The sequence below is a fragment of the Synchiropus splendidus genome, chromosome 3 (assembly GCF_027744825.2).
Source record: "Synchiropus splendidus isolate RoL2022-P1 chromosome 3, RoL_Sspl_1.0, whole genome shotgun sequence".
NCBI lineage: Eukaryota > Metazoa > Chordata > Actinopteri > Syngnathiformes > Callionymidae > Synchiropus > Synchiropus splendidus.
This window is the reverse complement of record NC_071336.1, coordinates 21,411,632-21,437,542: the sequence shown is the minus strand read 5'-3', so window position 1 is coordinate 21,437,542 and position 25,911 is coordinate 21,411,632. Positions and strand designations below refer to the sequence as shown.

At 41.6% G+C, this 25,911-nt stretch overlaps 1 long non-coding RNA gene across 1 annotated transcript in view; it reads left to right on the top strand.

The window, feature by feature from the left end:
* Nucleotides 1–15,724, top strand: part of LOC128756389 (uncharacterized) — a 35,172-nt gene extending 19,448 nt beyond the window's left edge. Inside the window, exons 2-3 of the long non-coding RNA XR_008414226.1 lie at nucleotides 14,625–14,931; nucleotides 15,547–15,724. This is a non-coding gene — a long non-coding RNA (uncharacterized LOC128756389). The remainder of the gene's footprint in view (nucleotides 1–14,624; nucleotides 14,932–15,546) is intronic.
* Nucleotides 15,725–25,911: the final 10,187 nt, after the last annotated feature.

Genomic DNA, 25,911 nt, shown 5'->3' with positions numbered 1-25,911 from the left:
CATAGGTGCACACACACACACACATGCACGCAGAGGAAGAGCAAGGATGCAGACACACACACACGCGCTACAGCGCTGCCTATAACTGTCTGACGATCTGCCCCATTTTTGTGAAGCGTGCCTAGACCTCACCTCTCACCTTCTCACAATTAGATGGAATCACACACACGCACACACAAGCACATGCACACACAATAACTTTCCTCGAGATAAGCATGAACCCTAACCCCCCACCCCTGCAACTCCCCTCTACGCCACCCACACCTGTTCTCCATCCTCTCCGTCGGACTCCTCCTCACTCTTGTCTTGCTGCTATAACTCTTTTTTTTTCTTCTCTCCTTTCACTCACGTCAAACTTTCCCCTCTTCTTTAACTTCTTGCTCTTCTTTTGCCTTCAGATCACTGTCAGGTCAGACCTTGTTTGCGAGCCCTACTTTAATTCAATGCAAAAGGAACAATGAAATATATGACATGTTTGATTGCGAGTTACAAATATAAAAACAAAGCATATTTGCATCAAGTGATACCTGTCATAATACACCTATAAACTAAAAAAAATTGAGGCGCACCTGGCTGTGTGCTAGCATCACACATAGCCTTCGTCTGGCACCCCCAAAACCTCAAACCCCTTGTATGTTTTATCTATCAGTGTGGCTTGTTTCTCACCTCCAGTCCCCGCACCTCCCTTCCTCTTTCTCCTCCACGGTCAAGTTCAAGGGTCGTCGAGAAACACAGGAGGTGGCAGTGTGTGTGTGTGTGGGGGGGGAGGCGGCAGCTGAGGTCAACAGTTCTCTCGCGCTATAAAAGCGCACACCAACCTGCAGATGCACACACATCCATGCATATGAATTTTAAGCATTTATCAGCTGCCGATGGATTTTAACAAAAGCATGCGACCTAGAATGGAAAAAGGGCAAAAATAATGAATGGAATGCAGTGACACCTACACACTCATCGCGCTGCACCTGCCTCCTCAAGGTCTGCTGGCTGCAATCAAAATGGTGGACACAATAAAGCCTGGCTTTGATTCCTAATATGGAGGAAACAATTCCATTTTTATATATCACTTTTTTTTTTTGCGGGGTGAGGAAAGATCCCTCCACTCGGCCCCTGTCTCAAGTACGCACACGCACAGGGAGGAAGATCGGTGCTGAGACAGACTCAGGATTTGCCTCTTGCTATATGTTCACATTGTCGTGTGTGTGTGTGTGTGTGTGTGTGTGTGTGTGTGTGTGTGTGTGTGTGTGTGTGTGTGTGTGTGCTGTGATCAGAGATGGAAGACGGTGCATGCAGAGTCACCGAGTCCATCACTCAAAAAAAAAAAAAAAAAAAAAAAAAAAAATGCTCATAAAGTGGCAGAACTCAAGTGAAGAAATACTTTTCTTTGTTCCAATGGCCCCAATTTATGTCAAAAATACTCATGTTAATTTAATCAATTCAACAAAAATAAAACCGGGGGAAGATGTATTTGCATTGGAAATGCAATCTGCATGTTGATCTGCACTTATTTCTAATTAATTTCCCTCTAATTCTTCGGAGACTATTTCAGAATGAACACAAAAGAAGTCAGTGCCTCGACTCCCGCAGCAAAAGATCATTATAAAGTTAAGAGGCATTGCTCATTTGAAATCGCTATCTGCATGATATCAAATATACATCTTTGATCTCATTCTGTCCCTGATGATTTAAATGGCTTTAATTATATTCCGAGAAATTAACTTTCCTTGCATAATTAAGAGTGACTTTTTTTTTTGTTTGTATGCAGAGTTTCTGCTGCACTTTAGCTCGCTTAATTAACTGCAGCGACAAACAAACTTTAATCAGAGAGCGCATTAATATTCATTTGGGGCAGAAAAACATGGCATATATGATAATGTGACGATAAATGTTAGGCTGCTGAGCAATTGTAAGTATAGTGAAGATACCATCCTAAATAATCCTTTGGTTTTTAATGCTTTATATTGGAAAAGATGAAGCACCAAAGTTTACAAAAGACTCTTCTTAGTCAATAGGAGTGTGTGTGTGGTTATATAGAAACACTTTGGTCATCGGTTAAGATGAGTTTTCTAACAGAATGCAAAATTCAAAAGGCTTTACTGCTGATGCCATTCAACAGCCATAGGAGCCTTCATCATTTTTGAGTGAACCTAGGTGCTTTGAGTTTCAGTTGCAGGAAGAGTGAGCAGTTCTAGGGCTAGTGTGGGCGATTCCATTTTGACGGTTGGGGGACTGTCAAGGCAAAAGAGAGATGGGACAAAGAGACTTCTAAACTCTAAAGCTTCATATTATGTAATTTTGAAAGAGAAGAAAATGAATCATCAATCTTTTTTTTTTTTTAACACACCAACAATATGGTCAAAAAAGGCGGGAATGATGTTTTCGTCCTGAAGCAAAGTTGCAGAGTTGAACTGTGAACGTTTTTACTTGACCAGTTTTGTGCGTTCACTCTCACCACACAAGGGCCACATGAACACAACAGGACGCATGTGGCCCCTGGCCGCGCCCTGACCAGGTCTGGCCCCGGCTGTCTCCGGACTTCACTAGCTGCAGGTATCACGGTTGGTTGGTAGGAAGTGAAGGATGAGCGAGAACAAGTAGATCAATGGGAAAAATGGAAATACACATGTAGTGGTTCAGGTTTTAGGTGTCTAAAACAGTAGATCTGAAGGGGCGCCCCTGTTATAATCCTTTTCGTTCAGTGACTTGCAATAGCATGTTGTTCCAAACATGACTTCATTGATCATTAACTAGCATCACCAGCAGCGTCAACTAAGTCCCATACAACAGAAACTAAATATCCCTGATAAACCACTCATGTATGACACAGAATATTCTTCGTTCCACTCAAACACGCGGAGCAGTATGTCGCAGACTAACTCGTGGCCTTTATGCAATACGTCGAAACGAACAGCGTTGCCATTTTGCACACGCGACTTGCACTCGGAGCAATTTCCTCAGTATACGCCAAACCATAATCCTTATATGTTGTGAAAATTGCATAAAGCACACCCATGACCCACATGTGTTCTTCCTGATCAGGGGAGACCTTCTTCATATCTCATTATATTCCCCTATAGCATATCAGCATCTCCCTAGGTGAGTGTGTGTACACACCGAGAGGACGAGAAAGATGATTCATATTATCTTTATCACCCGGCTACAGGAGTACACTCCTCTCCCCTCTTTCTCCTCCCCATTATGTAAAACTATGGATTACGTTTGGTATGCTCCCCAATCCTCCATTCAGACTCATGCTATTGTGTGTGTGTGTGAGTTTATGGCGTGCGTTCGAGAGGATTGGGGGGGGGTCAGGGTGTATATACATTCATGCATGCATGTATGCATCCATGCAGAGACCCCCCCCCCTTCCGTTCACTTCTCCATCTATCATGCTTCCATAGGTCTATCAGCTTCGGGAATGAGGTGTGGAGAGAGAGTAAGGGGCGAAGGGTGCATGCAGGGGGGGAGAAATAAATTTAGCCCCCCTACTTTAAAAATGCACATACATTTCCATACATTGGAAAGGCAGTGAGGTGCGCACACCCTTCTCAGTGGATCCCCAATATGCGGTTGCACACAACACACACCCCAAAACACCAAATACAACAAAGATAAATGTGTGTGTCCAGTTCAGCGGGTGCGGGTGAAAATCTACCCCCCTGCCATATTTATCTTCATAAGAGCAGAAGGTGCACGTGTGTTTGTCTGTATACACATGGCTTGTGTGCCTGGAGTAGGTGTGTCATTGTGTGCCACCGTAAAATTATTTACATCGCTTGAAGAGGCAGAAATATGTTGACGTATATTCATGTATGTTTAAAACAAAAAAAATAACAGTATATATTTGCATTGTTTTGTTCCACAGATTCACAAAATCCATTCAATCAGGTGCGTGTCACTCTTGCATCTGGCGGAAGCGGATTTTATTCAAAATAACATTGAAAATCACCCTCAACGCTTCGATTTGAAACTGTTATAATCTTTTTACCGTCTGCCAGCGAGCAAGTGTTCAAGCCACCGAAACAACAAGCTCAACCTTTCCCTAAAAAGCAGACAATCTCTCACACTTTGTAGAAAATGACGGCCTGTCACGAGAGAGGAGAAAGAAACACGGGTGTGGTATTATTAAGCAAGACTAGTTTGTTCGGCAGAAGTGTTTTTGGCTTTTAAAAAAGTTCCATTTTGCACTCCCCAGACACCACATATGGGGGGTACCCCAGGGAGGCTTATGTGTGTGTGTGTGGGTGTTTGTGTGTGTACACTAAAATATTCTGACTGAACTGTCGAGCGGCTCACAGAGCAGGAAGATGTGTCCTGTCTCCTGCATTCAAATGTGAGTGGGTTTTTGGAAGCAAAAGTAAACAGATATGCTTGCTTGAACACACACATGAGCTGCGCGTCTGTGTTAAAACTGCTGTCTCCACACGTGTGTAAGCATGTACGCACATCTGCACACAACACACGGTTTTATTATGAGCAAGGTACATGTGAACTCAAGTCCAAGTCCATCACCTGTCTGTCTTGGTCCGGTCTGTACATAGATATATTCAAGTACGTATCTTTCTATCCTTAACGTTGACAATCTGTAATACAATGTATGTTTTTTCAATAACAATCACACACTCACCAAATTATTTATTTAGATTTTATAAAACAGCATTTTGCCTTCATCACAGCGGAGAACATTCTATATTTAAATGTGATATATATTTACTTATTATGTATGAAGCATTTGAATAACCAAAAGACGGAGTTGAAGATTTTTGGTTGCAACACCAGCACTGCTCCTGCAGACCAATCATCTCGAGCTCAACAGTGAGCCAAAATGAAACTAATTCTTCAGAGGTCACACTTTGAAATCACACCTTTGTTACTCTGCGCTTCTTAAAATAATACTGAATGCTCTGTCACCTTCACTCCAACTGGCTGCAAATGATTTTCAGGATCACTGTTGGGGCCCAAAGGGATAGTTACAGTCCAACATAGCTGTAGTGCGGATGGAGCTAAAAAGCTTGATCAGTTGTTCAAACCATATTCTGTCAAAAACATTTAAAAAACGTCTAGTAAAAGACCTGACACAACCTTTTTTTGTTGTTTGTTTAATCTCTCCTGCTTTTTCCCCCCCAAAGAGGTGAACATGAGCCTCACTTGCAGCACTCACAATCTTTACCTGGCAACATACACATGTGCGAGTCCACATTCTCCATTTTCTCCTTAATGTGTCTCCATATCACACCTGCAGTACACGGCCGTAATATGAGACGGGCGAAGACAATGAGTGGTCCAGTTGCCCAGGGGCTTTGCTGACAGCGTGTTATGAGGAAGGAGGTGGGAGGGACACGGATAGAGGGCGAGCAAAGAGTAGCATGAGGCCCTTCAAACAAAATATGACCCTTAAAAACCCTTCCCGTTTGTGTGATCTGATTCCTCCCCACGACCGTATTTCCTCTTCCCCCAGTCCACTCCCCTTGTTGCTCCTCACTCACGATCTATTCACACACACAGATGTGTTGTCTGTCACGGCCTCTATGATAAATTAGCGCGGGTGCTGCCGGTGAAATCAGAGCTGGTGTCTGAGTGCAGAGGGCGATCTGGTGGACAATGCCAGGGATGAGCCACTGATGGTTCAGCTGTGCCTCCATCTGAAAGGAAAGCTTCTGATAAGACCACGTCCGAGTCGCGTCCGTGTCCAGAGCAGTTACACTAGATCAGGTCGTTGGGGGGAAACATTCACACCCAAAGAGTAAATGAACATTTTGAGGACGACATAAAACCTTGAATAAATAAATAAATAAATTTTATGTCGCATAAGAGCGTTTTTAGCATAAATTTTACGTGTCAAACTGAAGGCCTTGGGGCCACATTTGGGCCACCAAGTCCATTTCTGCGGCCTGTAAAAGTCAGAAATACATGTAGTTGAAATCATTTTGAAAAATGAAGTGGACCCAAAACTAGGACCAACAAAGAATGTAACGGTGTGGCCTGGAAATGCTTTAAATCCATGTTAAAATAAAGATAACAAACGGATGTGCTTTTCAGATGACAAATCCGATCTTCATGTGAGCAGCGGGAGAAGTCGTCCTTTTCATCATCTGCAGATATAAAACAGATGAAAATGTCCTGTTTACTTAACATTGAATTCAATGCTGATTTAAAGTGCACCGTTGCAAATTAAATATGTAAACAGTGGATCTGGATCTTGTTCGCGAAAGCTGTTCTCAGAGTTCACCTGTGGTCCATCTTTGGAATCACCTGAAGAGGCTTACGCGTAGCAGAGTGAATGAATGAAGCAGAAGTGTGACGCAGTCTTATCATCATGAAATATGCTGGTAAATCCACTGCACCGCTGCATATATGGTTCTCCATCTTTGAAAAAAGGGGCGTGTGTGAGGGTGAAGGGGAAAAAGGGAGGGGGTCCAAAGGCAGCAGCATGAATTTGTAGCTTTTTTTTCTTTTTTTTTCATGTGTGATTCTTTTACCTGCAGGCTTTGGTATTTCTGTGCCTGTTTGTGTCTATGTAGTGATTTGTGTGTGTGTCTCAGCAGACATGTGTTTCTCATGAAGGCCCATGCCGGGCAAATTAATTCTCAGAAGTTGTATGGCAGGGGCTCTCCTTCCCTTTGAAATGGGGCATACTGCTCCCAGTAATCAATAAGTCAGGCCATCTCGGCCGCATGTTGCAACCCCCCTGGTACTCAGATGAAGAAGTCCAATTTACTCATCATAAATTCTGATTCCCATAATAAATACGGCAGGGCGTCCCACGGTATTAGAATATCTGTAATCTCAGGGGCGTTTGAAATGCCGGCCAGTCCTCGCCTCCGTCTGGACTTGCTTTGTTGGATGGAATGTTTTTCTTTTTTTGTGTGTGTGTGTGCGTTGAATAATAATGACGAGTGGTCAGGAATATTTATTTTTGATCTTAGAAATGAATTCAAATGGTACTGTTATTAACAAAAAAAGGGAAGAGATGGGATGCTTTCAAATGAATCAGATGCCTGATCCAATACATGTTGCCATTATCAAAGTGAGTGAGTCATATTTCTGTCCACCTATTTCCCGTTTTTTTTCGTCCCCTTCTGTTCTTTGCATTTCCTAATAAACCTCGACAGGCACCTCCAGACAAGAGGTGACGCGTGTAGACGAAGGCATGTGACGTCGTAGGAGCGCTAATCCAACGGACAAGTGCTGTCTTCTCCTGTTTAAAATCTCTCCGCTCACGAGGTCTGAACACATGACAGTGACCCGGGGATGGGAAAGTGTGGCGAAAATGTGACACACCTACAGAGAGGAGGGGAGCGGGGGCAGGCAGACCAGATCCCCAAACATGCAGTGTTTTACAAGTGGTGAGGAAAGGGAAAGAGGATTTGTTTATGTGTGGATTTCTAAATTCTTTTGATCTGTTTACGAAACGCTGTTGTTGGTGCTGACGTAATTCAAGGCTGTGTGGAGCAGCTTCAGTATGACAACATGCCCAGACCGTGCAGTCTGCTTCAGGTGCAATACATATTTTAATACGCACTTATTATTCATTGTACTTGAAGGAGTTTGAGCTACCTAAGATCAAGGCATAAAAATGATCAATTTACTTGCCACTTGCATCAATATTATCTGACGTTAAAATCAGATTTCCATCTTTCTCTAAAGCAACACAAAAATGGCTATTTTTATTTATGAACAGTGCTTCAAGCTATCATTGGATGGCTGGATGGATGTTTGGATATGTCCTGTTTCGCACCTCAAATATGCTAGTCATGCTATAAATGCTAATAAGTGATCCAGATCCCGAGCAATAACAATACAACACATAAAACACTTTTTTGCCTCATCACATTGTTTTTACATACTTGTGCTGAATCTACTTTATGCTTCTGATTTACTGCTTCTATATACTAAAACACTTGCCCAAACAGGTGCAAAGTGAGTTACCAGAACAGTGTGAAATGATTTGTAGTTTTCTTGAAATTTGGGGTGTGTACATGCAGAAAATTCATGGAGGAAATGGCAATTAATATGGTGTCTACCTGCTATCTTTAAGACGTGTTTGTGTAACAGTGTTGAGCGCTGGACCGTCCAGATCGCGCGCAGCATTATTTATGCATTCGGTATTTAGTTTTTTTTATTTTTACCGACTCCAGCACTGCCCAAGAATCCCCCTTCAGCTGTCAGGACATTTCAACGGTTAGGAAACCGTGTGTCGAGTGGCTTCCTCCTCTGGTGTCTCTTCATGCTGCAAACCCCGCCATCTTTGATTTTAATAGGTGTGTCTCTAACACCTGTTTTAGATTGGACAATCAATCTTGGTAAACGTCTCAATAGCACCTGCTATTTAGGATGCACAAGCAGGGATTTAGGAAGCGCCCCTGGTGTCCTGTAGTTCTCTTCTTGAAAGCTGATATGTTCATGTAGAAATCATCTGTGACTGAACGTGAAAAAGGGGACTTCATACCAGCCAGCTACATATCTTTTTATACGTGTACAAAGCAGCATTTTTGTAGTTAAAGACCAAACTACTTTAGAATATAAGCATGGAAAAGAAGATCCCAAAGAGTCAATTCAAGTCATCAAAAGTTCTGTAATGCAGTTAAAATTGTGCGTACAAGTCACATCCGACTTACGACCCGTTCGACTTACGTCCACCTGTGCATCCAACCTCGGCCAGCAGATGCTATTTTTTTTTTTTAATTCAATGTCTGACACCGCAGCACGTCGTTACGACAGTTACGGCAGCACAGTATCCCAGCATCTCACTCTCACACATTGATCTACCACTACAGTAGCACCTATAACCCTCGCCTCGGCTATTTTGAATGTCCGATCTGACTTACGACCGGCTAGTCGGAACCGATCCCGGTCATAAGTCAGATGTTACTTGTATTTATAAGATCTTTAATTCTTACATTTTCACCGACCTGCTAACTCGTAACACACGACAAAATAAAGTTTATCTTAAGCACTTGATGTTCGGCATTTATCACAGGACATTGCGTATTATTGGTTATGAACAGTAGCATGATGGCGATACATCTGATGGAGGGCGTCATCAAAGTAGAAGGGGAAGCAAGCGAATCCAAGCTGGAACAGAAAGTCGTTTCCTTGAGCGAGTCGATACCACTGTCTTCATTTGTAAGGTGGTGTTAAGAGCATTAATTCCTCACCTGTTAGTTACATCTGAGTAGAGAAAAGCTTTGCTGCGTCCTAATCCATAAGTCTGCTGCTAAGTGGTTCATCAGCCAGCGCCGGGGATCGAATGTCACCAATTAAGAGGCCTAAATGCCTGGCTAATTGTGCTCAGAGTGCAGCGCTCTGTCTCTCACATGATCACACACGATGAGACACGCCGCGCTCACACACACTCACACACACACCTGGCTAATTGTAAGCAGTTGAAACACAAGGCTTGACAACATGAAAGAGCTTGTACTTGTAAAAGAGAACACACGCTTTGATTGGCAAAACAATTTAGCCGCACGGTCACATCATTAATGGCTACATTCCAGAACATTTCATCTCCATTGCCCAGAAGCAGGGAAGGTTGTTGCTAATAGATTAGGATATATATAGTTCATAATGAGCTAAATGCATTCATTAGCAGGAGGGACTGAAGCTGAATAAAATGGAAACTAAAGACTTGATAAAGATTCCATTTGTTAACAGGAGCTGTTTTGTGCGGCTGTAAACCACCTAAAATGAACTTTGCAGAATTCAAAAGTCATATATTGTACACCAAAGTTATAACTGCACTGAAATGTCAGCACAGAATCGAGCGGTGAGTAAAACCAGCGGCTCTTTGTATCATGAAACCATCTAATTAAAAGAAAATTATATCCCATAATGTACAATATGGCATTTCAGATCCCTCAGCGTGAGCGAGTGGAGGAGGAGTGACGAATGGGAACAGATAAGTATCAGTTCCTGGCCTCCTTTCCCGGCCTCGGCCCACAGGTCTGGAGAGCAGAGAGAATCGCGTTTGAAAGGGGATGATACCCATCGGAATGTTAATGGTGGTGAATATTTCAGCGGTGGGATCATCACATGCAGGAGGAGGACAGTTGCGTTGAGCCAATGAATTTAGCAGTTCACGTTCCTGCGTGTTATTGTGGAGTCAAGGATGATTCCGCTCCACATGCTAACAAGGCCCATTTTCTACCAGAAAGGTTCAGATGTTCCATCCTCTCTCTTTCACTCTCTCCCCCTCCCCTGCTTTCAGGCTCCCAGACAAAGTCCATCTTTGTCTCTTTTTTCGCTGCAATAGTAAATTAAAAAGCAAAAATCACTTTTGTTATGGGGAGCCTAAGCCATGCTCATCTACTTCTGCCTCATGGGACCTAAAGTTAACAAAAAATAAGTCAGAATGTCAGAAATATGAGTCAACGGAGAGATAAAACTTATTAACTGATCTGGCTTGAAATACGATTCGACATGTGATGTCTGTGAATATGAAAGATACATTCTAATGCTGTGAGCACTGGTTTTCCGCCGGCATCAAAAGTTACTTTAGGTTTTGTGAGATATGTAGTACTTCTCATCGCAGATAGTCGGTGAAGCCAGAGCCAGTGTGTGGGACAAGCTCTACAGGGTCGCAGTAAGTGTTTAACAATGTCAATCTTAGGTCCCATCGCATGACAGGAAGGGGCACAAACTTGGGCTCTCTATATATGAAATCATTTGTATGTACTGTGGAGTCATTGATACAGTGGTACCTCGGTTTTTGAACGTCCCGGACTTCAAACAAATCGGAGTTCGAACAAAAATTCCAAGATTTTTTTGCTTCAGATTTCAAACGAAAATCCAGAACTCGAACGCCCCTGAAATAAGCCGGAAAAAACATAACGTGCGCGGACCGATCAGCTGACCCACAACGCACTTTGTTATTGTGTATATCGCAGCCTCTGTATGCAGACGTGTCCCGTTAGCTACATTTACTGACTGTTTTTTCTTCACATTGAGGTGTATAAGGTGTTAAAAAGGTGTCTGATTTAAATAAGACTCAAGAGAATGTTGAGTGTTCTTGTTTTGGTATTCAGCCTACATGAGTGGACTCAACCACGGTGCCACCTGACCCCTGGCCTATGTAGCTAAGGCTGCCCTGCTACACAACACATGGTCAAAATAATGCATGCACTTGTATACAGTACATTTTTACTTTGCATGATTACTTCTACACACGTCTTGTACGAGTTACACTTTGTATGTTGTTTACCTTGCTAAATGTAGCAACAGGAAGAGATGTCTACAACATGGATACGGTACAGTCGTCGATTGTCGCTATAAGAAAGTTTTAAAACGGTACGTCAAAATGAGGCGACTCAAAGTATGTTGCATGTCACAGGAAATCCTCTACAATGAAGAAATTGAAAAAGCATGTCTGGCAACCCCAGAGAAGACTTGACCAGCCTCAGCCAAGCAGTGGTTCGCAATACACATAAAGGTCTGCACAGCAATGGCGACCACCTTGAGTGCCAAAGGTTTTCTTTTCCTGATGTGGGTGTAACACATGACTCTGTATAACAGACATTGAGCTCTAATGTCGCCAGAGTGTCAGTCAAACTGTGACGTGTTTTGAATCCTTAACTGAAGGTTGAATTTCTGTGCAACATAAAATGACTGTTAGCTACAAGCCACAAGAGGAGACGATAAGATGCCCAAATATTAGGTTGGCTGCTTTTGACGGAAATAGCTTAGCTTCCATTCAAACAACAAACAATGGTACAGTGATTTCATCATGGCTCTTTCAATGTTTTTTTTTTCATATTGAAATAGTTTGCATTATGCAAATGTCAAATTTTGTTAGCAAAAAAGTGAGAAAATCTTTTTTTTGTCTTCTAAGTCAAAGAAAAGTGGAAAACTGCATTGCTTCATTATTTCAGCCAAAGTGACGGACTGTGTAAAATATAGTGAAAGAAAGTCTAAGAAGCGACCTCTCAAGTTCTGTGAGAGAAGGATTCCGAAGGATGAAAGGGATGGAGAAATTAAGAGAATTATTGGCTGCTCCCACATGTGCGCGAGGAGGATGACCCGGGGAAGCCGGAGTTGTTCCCCATCAATCATTGCCATATGCTTCCTGAGAAATGGATCCTGCAGGACACTTCATATTGCTCTTTCTGATTAGTTCATTTGAGAGATGAAGATGAAGGGAAAAAATGGAACTGGGTGGAAATGTAACCCGAGAACAGAGAAGGTTCAATGTCAAAATTAAGGCCTGGTATTTAAGACTTCAGGGATTTTCGGTCTCTTCCTCGCTCACCTTTTTTTTTTCTTTCTCTTTTACCTCTCTTTCTCTTTCAGGGGTTGGTGTCAGGGAGCGATGGAGTGAAGGCAATGTGTTCTTAACTCTGATCAAAGGAGGGAGAGAGGAAAGCTTTTCTAATGACTGGCATTCGCTCCTCTTTCTTAATCCATCGCTCCTCTTACCCCTCTCCTGCCTCCCCCCCTCGCTCGCTCACCTTTCTCTCACAGGGCATCGGTAATTATCGGTGAGGTCTTAGTGACTGCAAATGAAATTACCATTTAAGAGAGAGGGAGAACGAGACATCCCCTTTGCCATGGGAGAGGGCTTAAGTGAGCCAGCTAGGGTTTCAGCTATTGATTTTTAAACTGCTACATCACAGGGTGTAATGCTTTCATTATTTAAAATAAACTGTCCAGTTACGAAGTACTAATGAGCCAAAGAGTGAGAGCCAACCAAGTAACGGAATTATTGGGGTGAATTCTAAGTGTGGAGGTGGCCACCAGGGCATTAAAGGCCACAACGTTGGGACAAAAAAGATAATGGAACCATTTGACTCGCAACACAACTTGTGTTGTGGTGAAGTTCGATCATAGCTATGTTGTGATGCAATGACCATAATGGTGCTTTTCTTGCTGTTGAGGCTGCTACTGAAGATGTGCTTCTGAAACGTCCCAAAAAGTCGAGAAGAAATATAGGGCAGGAACACAAACTGCGGATTTCGTGACATGAAAACAACTTACAAAGATTCTTGGCATTAAAAATCCCAGCATGCACCTGAAAAATCCCAGCTGTTTAGCTGCATTGCACTGTAAACATCGAGAGGCAAAATATAAAGTAAACAGGCAAAGTCCCGTCATTCCAAGTACTACACTCGAAGAGACCACTGTCGATTGCAATGTCAGCCACAACTCAGGATTTCTACTCAAGACTGAAAACTATCACAATTGGTAAGCAGAATCATTATAAGAAGGATTCTGGCTTTTTGTTCGGTTTTGTCATGTTTTTTCTTTTTATCAGTTCCACTTGGCAGGAGGATACCCCGACCAATAAGGAGTCAGTTAACTGACAAGCGGGTGCTGCTTGTCTCAGCTGACACATGATTGGTTATCAAATGTGGGCCTGCATCCACTGAGACTCCTTTTACAAGCTGTCTTGGTCTTGTTTCCATCTCCAAACATCTTGATCTCGTTGGTCTTGAGCTCTAAATGTCTTGGTCTTGGTATCAATAATCCTCATTCTCAATGATGTCCTGCTCTCGGTTGGTCTGGTCCTGACCACAATAGGCCTATATCCCTTCCTATCCTCCTCACAGACATACTGAGATGGTAAATTGGGTGGAGTAGAGACTGAGAGCTCCATGAGGCATGTCACAGACTTGACAAAGCATTTTAGCCAAACAAGAGCGGCATTTTTCAGTAGGGATGGTGGGTAAACATTTTTGCCATTTGGCACACGTTCTGGTACATACACAATATTTAAACTTAGAGTTTTGTGATTCTTAGTAATGGCATGAGTTATAATGAATTATGTTTCCAGAATTTGCAGTTGCAATTTTGCCATCTTTGATGGTACAGCAACTTCAGGGAGGAGCATATAATATTATGTAGTATCCAAACATGTCAAACTACAAAATGATTGATGTCGCACAGTGCTGTCTAAATCATATATTTTTAAACACTGCAGTTCCCAACGGTTCCAAGAAATCAAACATGATCTCATGAATAAAGGTTTTAAAAAAATTCTTCTACATTGACAATTGATGCTGAGTCGACAGTGTGACACTGTTGGTTCCAGTGTCACACTGTTGGTTCCAGATTGGTCAATGTCAAGAAACAAAATGGACATTTGGAAGAAAACAATGAGTGAATGGAATGGATGCATCTTACCTGTAAAATGACAGGGCTGCCATGTTGGTTCTGGCCATTTGAAAAGCCAAGATCAACCATGACAATACAACTAAGAACTGTTTGTGACTCATAAAAGCTTGGTTCCTTTGTCACAGTAATGTGAAATATAAGAGGTGACCATCAGCATATCGCAGTTCATTTCAGCACAAGAATAAAGCAGCTCTGTGTCCTCACAGTTCACAAGTAAAGCTCCAGATTTCACTTCACTTAGCTTTCACTTCCTCTATCAGATATCAAGCTCTGTTTGAAAAAAATATGAACACGTCTGCAGATGTAAGCAGGATAATGAATTTTAAATGTGTAATATGTCAGACGATATTTTGATCTGAGAGTAATTGAAATTAATGGCAGTTTCTTTGTGATGAATTACAGAAATATAATAAAGCCGAGGAACAGCGGAGGAAAGGAAAATGGATTTTCGGATGACACTGCATAAACCCAAATCTCTCTGTGTCTTTTTTGTCTCTCCCTCTCTCTCACCACAGACCGCAGGCCGTTGGAGGCAGCTTAGAAATCTCTTACATCTGGAAGAGCCATAATTCACGGGATTTGGCCTGACAGCCATGACAGGCATTGGGGCAGCCAGCAACAACTGTCTCCTGTGTTAGCACTGGAAAAGGAAGAAGGCGAGCGAAGACCAAAAAAAAAAACAATAAGCACAATATGTGTGAGTACACGCAACTTTTTAAGTATGCAGGAAACTCATGAATATTAGACCTGCTGGTTTGCAAAACTTTGTGCAACTAAGTTTGGACACAGCAACGCAACACGGACGTCTGATGATGCATTCAGGTACGATGAAATGATGTTTTAAGATCTTTTTAAAAAGTCATCTTCAATATATTCTTGCAGAAAATTATGACCGCCTATTGTGTAGCGCCAACACAGATACACTCAGCTGACACCCCAGAGAACCTGTTGGGCCTTGCCACGAGGAACTCCTTTGTCATTCAGCCATGTGCTCTTTTTATTGGAATATAATAACAAGAAGAAGACATTTTTGTAATGATTGTTACCACTTTATTTTGTAGCACATTTCTTAAAGCATTTTATTCATAGTGGGGCTTCTGCAGGTTGAGTAGTGAAGTCAGGGGAAGTCAGCTTTCGAAAGTCTTCCTGAATGTGCTGTCAAGCATCCATGAACATAGTCAATAAATAAGTTTAAAAAAAATACATAAAGAAACAGCCAGACCAAAATATAGTTGTTCAATTTCCCTTTATTTCCCTGATATTGCCTAGCACAACACATAAAGAAAAACAACAAAAACAATACATTTTTAAAAACATTTATTTCTTTACACACATTGTGCATAAGTTATTCACAAGATACAATACAAGCAAAACAACACTGTATCCATCGAGCATTTGTCGTGATCCCTGGTTTTATTGTTATTTATGTGTTCACAGACAAAGCAGAAGAATGTTTACACAACTCAGTGCAACAAGAACAACAAAAGTAAGCGCAATAATGTGATGTCCTTGAATGCTGATTTTATCATATGGAAAATATGACCAAACGAAATGAGGAATGTTTTGCAGATCAACGTAATTAAAAGATGTTCCGCAGATTCACTTTTCTGACAATGTGAACTCAATAAAACAAAAATAAATAAATAAGTAACATACTTGCCTGCCGTTATTTATATGTTGTGCCCTTTTCCTGGTGAAATCTTTGCATTAAAAGTTTGTTCGAACATTTGCGGCACATGTCTAAATAAATAACAAAGCACGGCCTAAATCTAGCTTCAACAATGGGAAATGAAAACCATTCCGGATACTTACCCCCCGCCAAAAAAAAAAAAAAGGACGTCCTCGCATGTGAGAGACGCAAATGGACTAGCCGTATAAAAACATGTGTGTTTCATGGCGTGCCAGAGGCTCCCTGCGTTGGCCCTAAATATTACACACAGACAGTAGCTATCACTTCCAAGCCTGAAATCCCACATTCCACATTCCTGATTCCAGCGGCTCGCCGGCTAAGCTGGCCACCACATGAACGCCCATTGTTAGAGAAGGAGACGGGTCATGTATCTCTCTGTCTATCTTTGTGTCGACGTATCTCACACAGTCCTTGCCTGTTTATCTTATTTTGTTGTTGTGACTGCGATTCTGTTCCTTCTGTTTGTTTTATTTGTCTGCGCAACATCACAGCTTGCCTTGACTTTTAGCTTCTCCACTCGCTCTGCTTTGTTTCCCTTTGTCTTTGTCTCCCCATGCTTCCAGATATTCATGTCGGAATTTTCTCACATGTTAGATATAGATTTATGACCTCCGCCAGATCCCTGTGGCCACTAAATTTGATACCATCCACTAAGCCACATTGTTTTTGGTGTGTGTTTGAGCTTGACTGCATGTGTGTTCGGGTGTGTGACTTTAGTAACTATGTATGTGTGTTTTTTCATGCATTACCAGATAGAGGCGGCGATTTTAGCAAGGGGTTAGCTCGGGCACAGAGGAGGAATTTACAGTTTGTTGAAGCAAAGCGCCAAGGTGAATGTGTGTGTGTGTGTGTGCACCTGCGTGTGTTTGTTTTAGAGAATAAGAAGAGAGAGAGAGAGGCTGTGGGTGCCAGTTGACCATTCTAACCTCCAGGCTGGTGTCTTTTAAATAGCAGTTGGATAGAACAAAACACAGGTTGCTTTTTCAATTACAGATTGAAAAAAAAAAAAAAGAAATATATATATATATTTATTTTTTTTATTTTTTTTAATGTATTTGCTTTACCCCTGGATTTCTAAAACTTATAAGCACCATGTATACAGTAACGTGAAAGGACCATAGCAACAATATTCACAAACCAAGGCCATTTATAAAGTTTTCCAAATAACATATGCCCCCAAAACACGTCTGCTTCGACTCCAGAACAGAAGAATAGAATATGAAGACAGTCAAACACCTGTGGAGGCTTTTCCACAGAGCGCCGGCGTGTTATTAATTCTGACAGTAGTCAGTTTAAAGGCGCTGATCCTTCTACATGCATATTTTATTGGCCATAGGTGGTATTTGTTGTAAATTTACATCTGTTTGTTTGATTCGTCTGTTCCTTGAAGCGATTCCACAAGTTATCAGGGGTGGGGCAGCGTTTGAAAATGGCGTTGTAGACTACAGAGTGCCGAAATATTGTTGTTTGTCTGTGATGTCTTTTGATGTTTCGGCAGAAGGAAATCCACAAAATAAAAGCTCAGTGAGATTAAGGTTGTGTTTTTACACATTTGAGTGTGCAGGAACAAGTGTTCTCACACAGTGTTCATCTGTCAGTCAGACGGCGAGTGTGTGCACCTTGTTTGCGCCTGTGTTTGCATGCAGGTATAACATGTGTGTCAGTGTGTGTCCACATTCACATCTAAAAGCCATATCAGGTTTCAGATCAAATGGTGTATGAAGGAGGAGAATGACAGAGAGAGAAAGTGATAGCACTTTAATGTTACCTCTCCTCTCTCAAACCCAAATATGAGACCAAGAACACACAGAATAGACAAGTGTGTTTTAGCAAAAAAAAAAAAAAAAAGCAGCGACATGAAACACTTATGTAGAAAAGCTCTGAACATGACGTCCGCTTTGTAGCGGATGGGAAAATGTCTCACCAGACACAGGCAAAGAGGATAATTTGGATGGAAAGAGGAGTGAAAGCAGGGGCAAGGAATAAAACAGCAGCCTGCACTTTACTGTTTGTTTGTGCACATCAAGGTAAAGTCATGTCTGTTCATTTATTCATACAGTTTGAACTGAATTCTTCACAAACTCACCCGCTGCAAAAGTTCTTCATTCCGGTTTAAACTGAAAATGCGGCAGAAGGTTGGAGCTGAATTTGGCATCGTGGCTTAAGTGTTTGAGATCACCCTTCAAACCAGCAACCATAAGGTTGGGCGTATAAATTATGTCAGTTTTAATGTACCAACCTTGTTATGTGAGAATTAAAATTCTGCAGCAGCCAACCATGAGGTGAGGATCTCTCTGCAACTCTGGATTCAACAAGGATATTGAGTCTTTATTCATAATACAAGTAACTTAAAATGCATCAGTGGACGGGGTCAAGCTCAAAGAACTTGCTATATTCCATAAATCATTGACAATATATGATGGAATAGACGACACAATTACAAATCTCAGGTGAGACGTGTTATTTTCATACTCATTTCTCACATTCCTCTGATGAGATACTTGCATAATTCAGCCCCATCATGGTGAGACGTGAAGAATAAAAATGAAGGAAAATAATAAAAGAAGTACACTGACCAAAATGAAACACAAAAACGAACACATTAAACACGTAATTCAGAATCTAAACATGGACTTGCAGTGGGAGCTTTTATATAAACCAGCAAACTGTATTGTGGCAGTAAACAAGTTCCCAAACAGTAGCTCTTCTTTCTCTTGTGATGCTGCTCATTATGCTGCATCGAAGACACATTGCCACCAAAGGATACAGTCAGTATGAACTGCGGCTTAAAGTTCGTGTGTTCATTGCGGATGATAATGATTTCAGCGACCACAGCTGCAGGAAGGGAACCTCTCCAGTCTGATGTGGTTATTAAAACACAGACAGATTTGGCACAAATCTTCGACAGCTCTCCTCCGCTTGCTGGACACACCCACTCACCACACTCTTTCCCCAGACGGGGAAATTAACCTTGACATTTCCGAGACATAATTCCCTCTAATAAAAAGTGTGAGTAAATACAAACAAAGGTGTGAAATATTCATGACTCCAGCCGTACGGAGGAGGGCCGACATATCAAAGCTGAAGGCACCGCTGGGGAGGGATTTGCTTGCTTATCTGCCATCTTAACACAGCCATCATGCAAGGATCAAGTCCCGGCTACCAATGTTACTTTGCGTGGGCTCATTGTTACTTTCAAAGGAAACGGGGATGAAAGAGAGCAGCTGTGATGAGCTTCCAGTTTAACTTCACTGTAAGAATAAATATCATACTTATAGGAGAGAATGTGTCTGGAAACTATGCACAGATGTAATAATGAGGCATAAAAAAGATGGTTGGAGTGAGGAGAGGCTGTGTGTGTAACATCATGCCTGCATCAGTAAAATCCACTTTTTTAACAAGGTTTCAAAGGACAACATCTACAGGAATTACTTAATCGCGACTTTTACAATCAGTTTTCCTCCCTCCATCACTGCCACGACAGTCAATGAGTCACCATCATGTTGGTAAAGAACAAAGCATATATGTGTAAAAAAAAACAAAAAAAAAAACAGGCATGATATGAATTGAATCTATGAAAGCTTAGATGTAGGGAGTAGGGAGGAATTTTCAGAACAATGTTGCATAAATTGTGTGTCGATGCTTTTGTGTGTCTTGTCTATAGTTGGGGAATCACATTAAATCCTGACACTGTTATAAAGACAATTATTAGTTGTTGAGTCATGCTTAAAATACATTTAAATGATGTTAAAATGGAAGCATAGTATAGAAAAATAAATTCTTATTAATTCATATTAAATGTAAAGCTTAAAGATTGGCATTTAAATTAATTTATAAAAAAAAATCAAGAAAAAAAAACATTGTACACTACTAGAGGGCCGCATAAATACTGGCTGAGGGCCATGTGTGGCACCCAGCCCATACTTTGGCTGGGCCTCCTCTGGACAACATTCTTTATCTATCTATCTCTTTTCTGCAAAGCTATGAAGATTAAATGATGTTCGTGAAATAATTAAAAATATCCTTACAACACAGGTGTGAAAAACACCTCAGTTTTTATAGGAACACAGCAAAGTGACAGACTCTACTGAGACTGGACCAGATATCTACACAACAAGACGGTCGTGGATGAACACATGCATTGCAAAACAAAGCCTCTGTGTGCATTTTACTGTTTAAATAAAGGTTCACATTGCTGGCCGTCTCCCGTTGTAATGGGCTGACAATGATGCCTGGCCAGAATGGCTGGTTTTACTATTTGGGCATTAGAGTCGAGCCCAAATTGAGGCAGGAGGGACACGGGAGCAGAAGAGATATGAGGAAAACATGCACATCAGGAGCCATTGCATATTACTGACATGGAACGCCATCACTCCCAGTCTGACCAGCCTCATTTTAGGGCAATGGAACTCTGGCGAAAAAGGGTGCGGATGGTACATTATTCTGCTTCGGAGGGAAGAAGAAAAAAAATCACCCTCATGTTTTTATTCATGTCTGCGCCACAAACAACAACATTTGATTTCCAGCAAAAATATTCCAGATCGATACGGGAGATGTAAAGCATTACTTGTGATGATATGTGCATTAGAGTTTTTCCAGAAGGTAGAAGGGCATAATTTTATCATACATCATTTCTGAATCTTGTAAAATGACGCTCGGAATTGCCGTAATGTCATTGCTCAGATAATTGTGGCTTCAAACGAAACATGTTTGATCGTTCACTGTGTAATGGCATCTCCATACCACAGTCCTGCTCTAATCACCGTCCCTTCCTGCTGGGCCCGTGTCACGTCCTGCCGAGACCGACGACAGTAACTAGGCTGAGGTGCATGTACCTCCTGTGGATTGTGCCGCTGATGTCTCCGCAGTGACAGAGGGCCTCGACGTGACAACCTGATCCCTCTGTGACTGTAGGTCCTTAATGTGATGTTGAAATAGATGGACAAGAAGATGAAGGCAACAGCAAGATGAAGAAAATAAACCTGACGTCTCATTCCGGGAAAACATCAAACACACCAGCGCTGTATGAGTAAATATGCGTGGAGGGGTGTAAAATGAACAAACAAGTCAAATAAAAGCATGCGGTGGCTTACAGTTTTGCATCCGGGAGCTGAGCAAAGTGAGACACCCGATATTACGGTTTTAAGTGTATTTTATTTATTTATTGATTTTTTTTTTTTTTTTATGGTGGAAGTCAGTCAATGAAGTTTAAAAATGAATCCATTTGAGCCACTGATTTGTCATGGTGTTGTTCAAGAAGAGATGTGTTCAGGGGCAGCCCACATTGTGATTTAAAAAAACAAAAATAAAATGAAAATATTAATCCTATTATTAATATTATCCTTTCCATCGTCCCCCAGTCAGCTAGCGCTGCTATTGACTAGCTAGACTTCCAAGTATATCGTTCTGTTTAACATTACAGTTGGAAAAAAGGCATTGGTTTCGTTGAATGATTCATAATTGGAAATAAAATAAAGCACTTGGCACTCAGACACTTCAGGATACTTCTCTGAATACCGCAACATGACAGTTGAATGCGGAGTGTTTTCATCATTTCATAAAGGTAGAGAAATCACTACAGCTCCCACTTGCCTTTTTCCCTTTTTACGTCGCTGCCAGATCAATTAAAGCTGCTCAATTAAAGAAGATGACAGAGCTTGACGCGTCAAAGAAAAGCGCTTTTCAATTAATAAAAAAAGAAAAAAGATGGGAACTTGAGTGCAATGAAAAGACGAAGAGTGTAAATGGCGATGCTTGAATCGAGGTGATCATCAACACACTCGCACTTGATGTATTTCACTCACCTTCTGCTTGGATGGATGAAGAGGATTCTGCTGCAGTGAAGGATCCAGTGAAGATGGAAGCTTCTGACAGTGTGACAGCAAAGCAGAATCGCTTCCGTCTCCTCAATGGTGGTTCTGAATTACACACAATTGAACCAACTAACAAGAAGAGAACCACAGAAGAGTCACAAAGCTCACATTAGGTCCTCTTTGTATTCATTTATATTCATATTTTAGTGGTGCTGCAACTGTGACACATTTATTTTGATAAATCAGTTGCAGACAAAAACAGTTAATGGCTTCAAATAACACGTATAATACACGTAAATAACAAGTATATCATGTAAAAACTTTATTTCACAAGAAACATTTTTCAGTCACCAATTACAGGTGCACCACATTATTCAAGGTGATGTCATGACCAAAACATCCATGATGGAGGACAATAAGTGAAATGAGTATGATGGACAAAAATAAATAAATAAAATAATGAGACAGAAACAGAAAAATGTTCAGTGCACTTTATGCAGCAAAATGTTTAATGATAACAATGATAAAATAATAAAAAATAAATAAATAAATAAAAATAATCACACTGTACTGAGCAGGAAAACAATTGAAAAGCAGACTAGAAAAACAACAAACAAGTGGAGAGTTACAATCGGAGAGGAACGATTCAATAATGATAATAATAATAATCATATAGCCTTATTTATGTAGCACTTTTTAGACCTTTGTTCACACAAGTGAGATGGAATAGATACGTTTCTAGTTGGGGATTTGAGTCTGGGCAAGGGTTTATGTTTCTGATGGTCAGTGGGAGTGGGTTCCACGGGTTTTAGAGCCGAGCGACCGTCAGCATACATGTTCATACATGGCATATCACTTCCTCACTATCATGGCAACGGGTAATAAGTGAACACCAAAACGCACCCTCTCACACTCGAAAGCATGTGTAACTAAAGCCAGAGTGACAAAGTAATCTCAGACATGATTTCTGAGGCTGGCAAGAAGGCAACAAAGCAGAAGACTACGTTCAGTTTTGAGACAAAGTGCCCTGCTTTGTGTCTCTGGCAGGTGATGAGCTTTTTAACCTTCAACAGAAACATGCACGGCTTGCATATTCAAACGCCAAAAGTCCTTGCTGTCACTTTATTTTCTTCCAATGAGGTCATTTTGCATCTATTTTTTCGCTTTGACATTTTGATTTTTATGTACGCATCTCCTCAGATTCATGTATATACTCGCTTGGCATTTAACCATTTTTATTCTGATTCCAGTAAAGATAGCTCAGCGCGTTCCTCGGCTAGAGCTGTGAGAAGCTGTCCTTTTAAAAGGGAGGCTCAGGGTGTGCAGGGTTTTAAAGTCGGGATAAAAAAAAAGAATGAATTCAACATTTCTGAGCATGTTGCAGAATACCGATATCCTTAAGCAGGCGGGGTTTTGATGTATAGACTCCTGCCAGTGAATTGTACAGATGAGACACTTAAGGCAAGACAATAGTGTTATAGATTGTGGCAAGAGTTAAATCAATAGACCTTCTGAGGAGTAACAAGACACCCGGTAGCAAGTGCTGGTGCTGCGCACACAAAGTGCGGGCCAGGAAACAAATGAGGACTGGCAGACAGGGGGCGGGGACCCCGGTGTCAGTGACTGGCTGTTAGATGTGGGTGCGTATGCAGGTGAGGGTTGATGTGTGGATCAAGTGTTAATAAGGGTGAGGCCCAGGCAGGAGTCGATATGTGAAACTTTGTGTTTATATTAGGTCTCCAGCACCACGATAAAGGACCTAACACTGCAACACAGCAGTTTTGAATAAAGAATTCTGGGATGTTCCCCAGCCATGTTACCAAAAAGCTCATTCATTAAAATAAAAATAAAAATAAAAATCATACTTCTAATCCAGATATGTGTTGTAAGGCAGGATTAAGTAGAGAAGTTAAAGCCATTTCACATCATTTAACAAAAGCAAGTATATATATACATCAATCCCAAAGGAGTAGCTTTGAAATTGATATTGGTGTCGCCTGACAAAAATACGTTGATGTGTGACATTTGAACAGATGAAGGATTCACTTTTCAAAGAGCTTGTTATCAAAAAATGCTTTTACTTTCAATTATTGCATAATTAATTCCCCAAAAATATGCATGGATATACAAGTTAGAATCTGAAGTTTTATTAAATTCCCCCCACATTCTAAAAAAAGCAGATGAAAAAATAATATGTAAAATAATGTCAAAAAGTGTATCTCTTTCAATATTTATACACTTTTATTCAATGTCTGTTTTGTTGAATCGATGCAGTTATATATCCTTAAAGTAAGTAGCTCAACTCCGAAACAAGTAGCTTCTTCTCTTTTCATTCAAATCGTAATCGCCAAACAGCCCCAAAAACAAAAATAAATAATTCATATTCATCCTGATATGGGGAAATAAATCACTGGTCGCCCTCCCACTCGTGGTCGCAGAATCATGTGCAGGTTGTGAGTAGCTTCTACATGGAGATGGAGCGACACTGGGGACGACCATTCACAAGTATGCTACTGTGAAACCTACAGCAGAGCTGGTGAGAGGGCCAGACAGGCTGTTTACCCGTGGTGTGCCATCATCGCTGACTAAACACTGCCGACCTAGGTTGTATCAATAGTGACCAGATGTTAATGGCTGGATATCGGCGTCCCTGTCATGACTCTGCTCTTATTTTGTCACGTGAGTCCTGTTTTTGTTTTCTCCCTCCGTTTCTTCCTGTTCCTGTGGCACACGGCTGGAGCCTCCCAAAGACTCCAGCGTGGCTTCCAAGCCGCCGCCTCCCGAAGACTCCAGCGTGGCTTCCAAGCCGCCGCCTCCCGAAGGCTCCAGCTGTGTGCCACAGGAACAGGAAGAAATGGAGGGAGAAAACAAAAACAGGACTCACGTGACAAAATAAGAGCAGAGTCATGACAGTCCCTTCCCAAGTTGGCTTATCCGAATGAACAATACTGTAGCACATAAAACATTTAGGCCCTAGAGTTACATGATAGTGGGATCATTTTAGTGACCCATTGCATGCACCATTTGGTCAAGTCAGTTACAAAAATAGTCATAATTTGAAATAAGCAAAGAGAATTTTATGAGCCACACAAGGCAATGACACAATGACAAATCCTCCCAAAACATCTGGAACTTCAGCAACTCCCACAAGACACAGTCATCTGTTCCTTGTCCCATTATCAGCATTTCCTGAAAAGTTGTTTTGCAACCAGATAAACCCGGACCAAAAATAAGAAGCCCCTCAGCAAAATAAAACACTAACCAATGATTAAACCCCAGTCCCTTCGCCCCCTTCCTGAAACTTAAGAGTCCTCAGCTGGAATTATGAGGAAACATAGCTTCTTTGATATTTTCGGTTCAATCCTCCGGTGTTTATACAGGTGTCTGTCATGTGCAGCTCGGAATATGTGTTATGGATGCATGTGTGTGTGTGTGTGTGTGCGTGCATGTGGGTGCATTTGTAAGGCAGAAAAAAAAGGCAGATACCTGTGTTTCAGTTGTACTTTTATCTCTGTGTCTTGGCCCAGTAATCTCCCACTGGGCATCAAAGGAGAGCCCCATCACGAGCTCTACCACACCCCTATATATCCCTCCAGATCTTTATGTGCGCGCGAGTGTGTATGTGTGTGTCGGAGGAAGTAGATTTACAAGAATACGTGAGCCAGAAACTCAAAAGGAGATGTGTTTGTAGAATGAGAAAGAGAGCCAAGACGGAGGCGAGTCTCTATTCTCCTCCACCTCTTCACCAGGCGGGTGTAGGGGAGCTTTGCACAGGGCTTTGGACTATCACCCATCCACAGCTGCATGCTCCTCACCAGGACAGCATCCACCTATAGGTCTCACTGCCTCTTATTACACCTCCACAGTCTTTCTCACCTCTGATCCGGGATCAGCGGCTCCCGAGGCCCCGATATGTGTCGAGGTCTATTAACCAGCCGCAGGTCTTATCATATTCATCAGGAAGATCAGAGATCAGATTTATCTCTGTTTCTATCAGATTTGAGGCTTCAAAAGGCAGCGAGGGATGTCATGGCTGCATGGTAATGTGATGGAGGCCGCTGACAGACGGCCCAGCGATGCAGGTACCGCCGTTTAGCTACACACACCGGAGAAACACATGAAGTAAACGCACACAAATTGCACAAACACCTTCGCACGCCTTTTTTTTTTTTTTTTTTTTTTTTTTTTTTGAATCTGTCAGCAATAGCTAGGACCTTTATGATGGGGTTGTCAGTTTTGATTAGTTTATGAAACAGGAATATGTGACCCTCCGACCCTTCCAGGCTTTCAATCTAGATC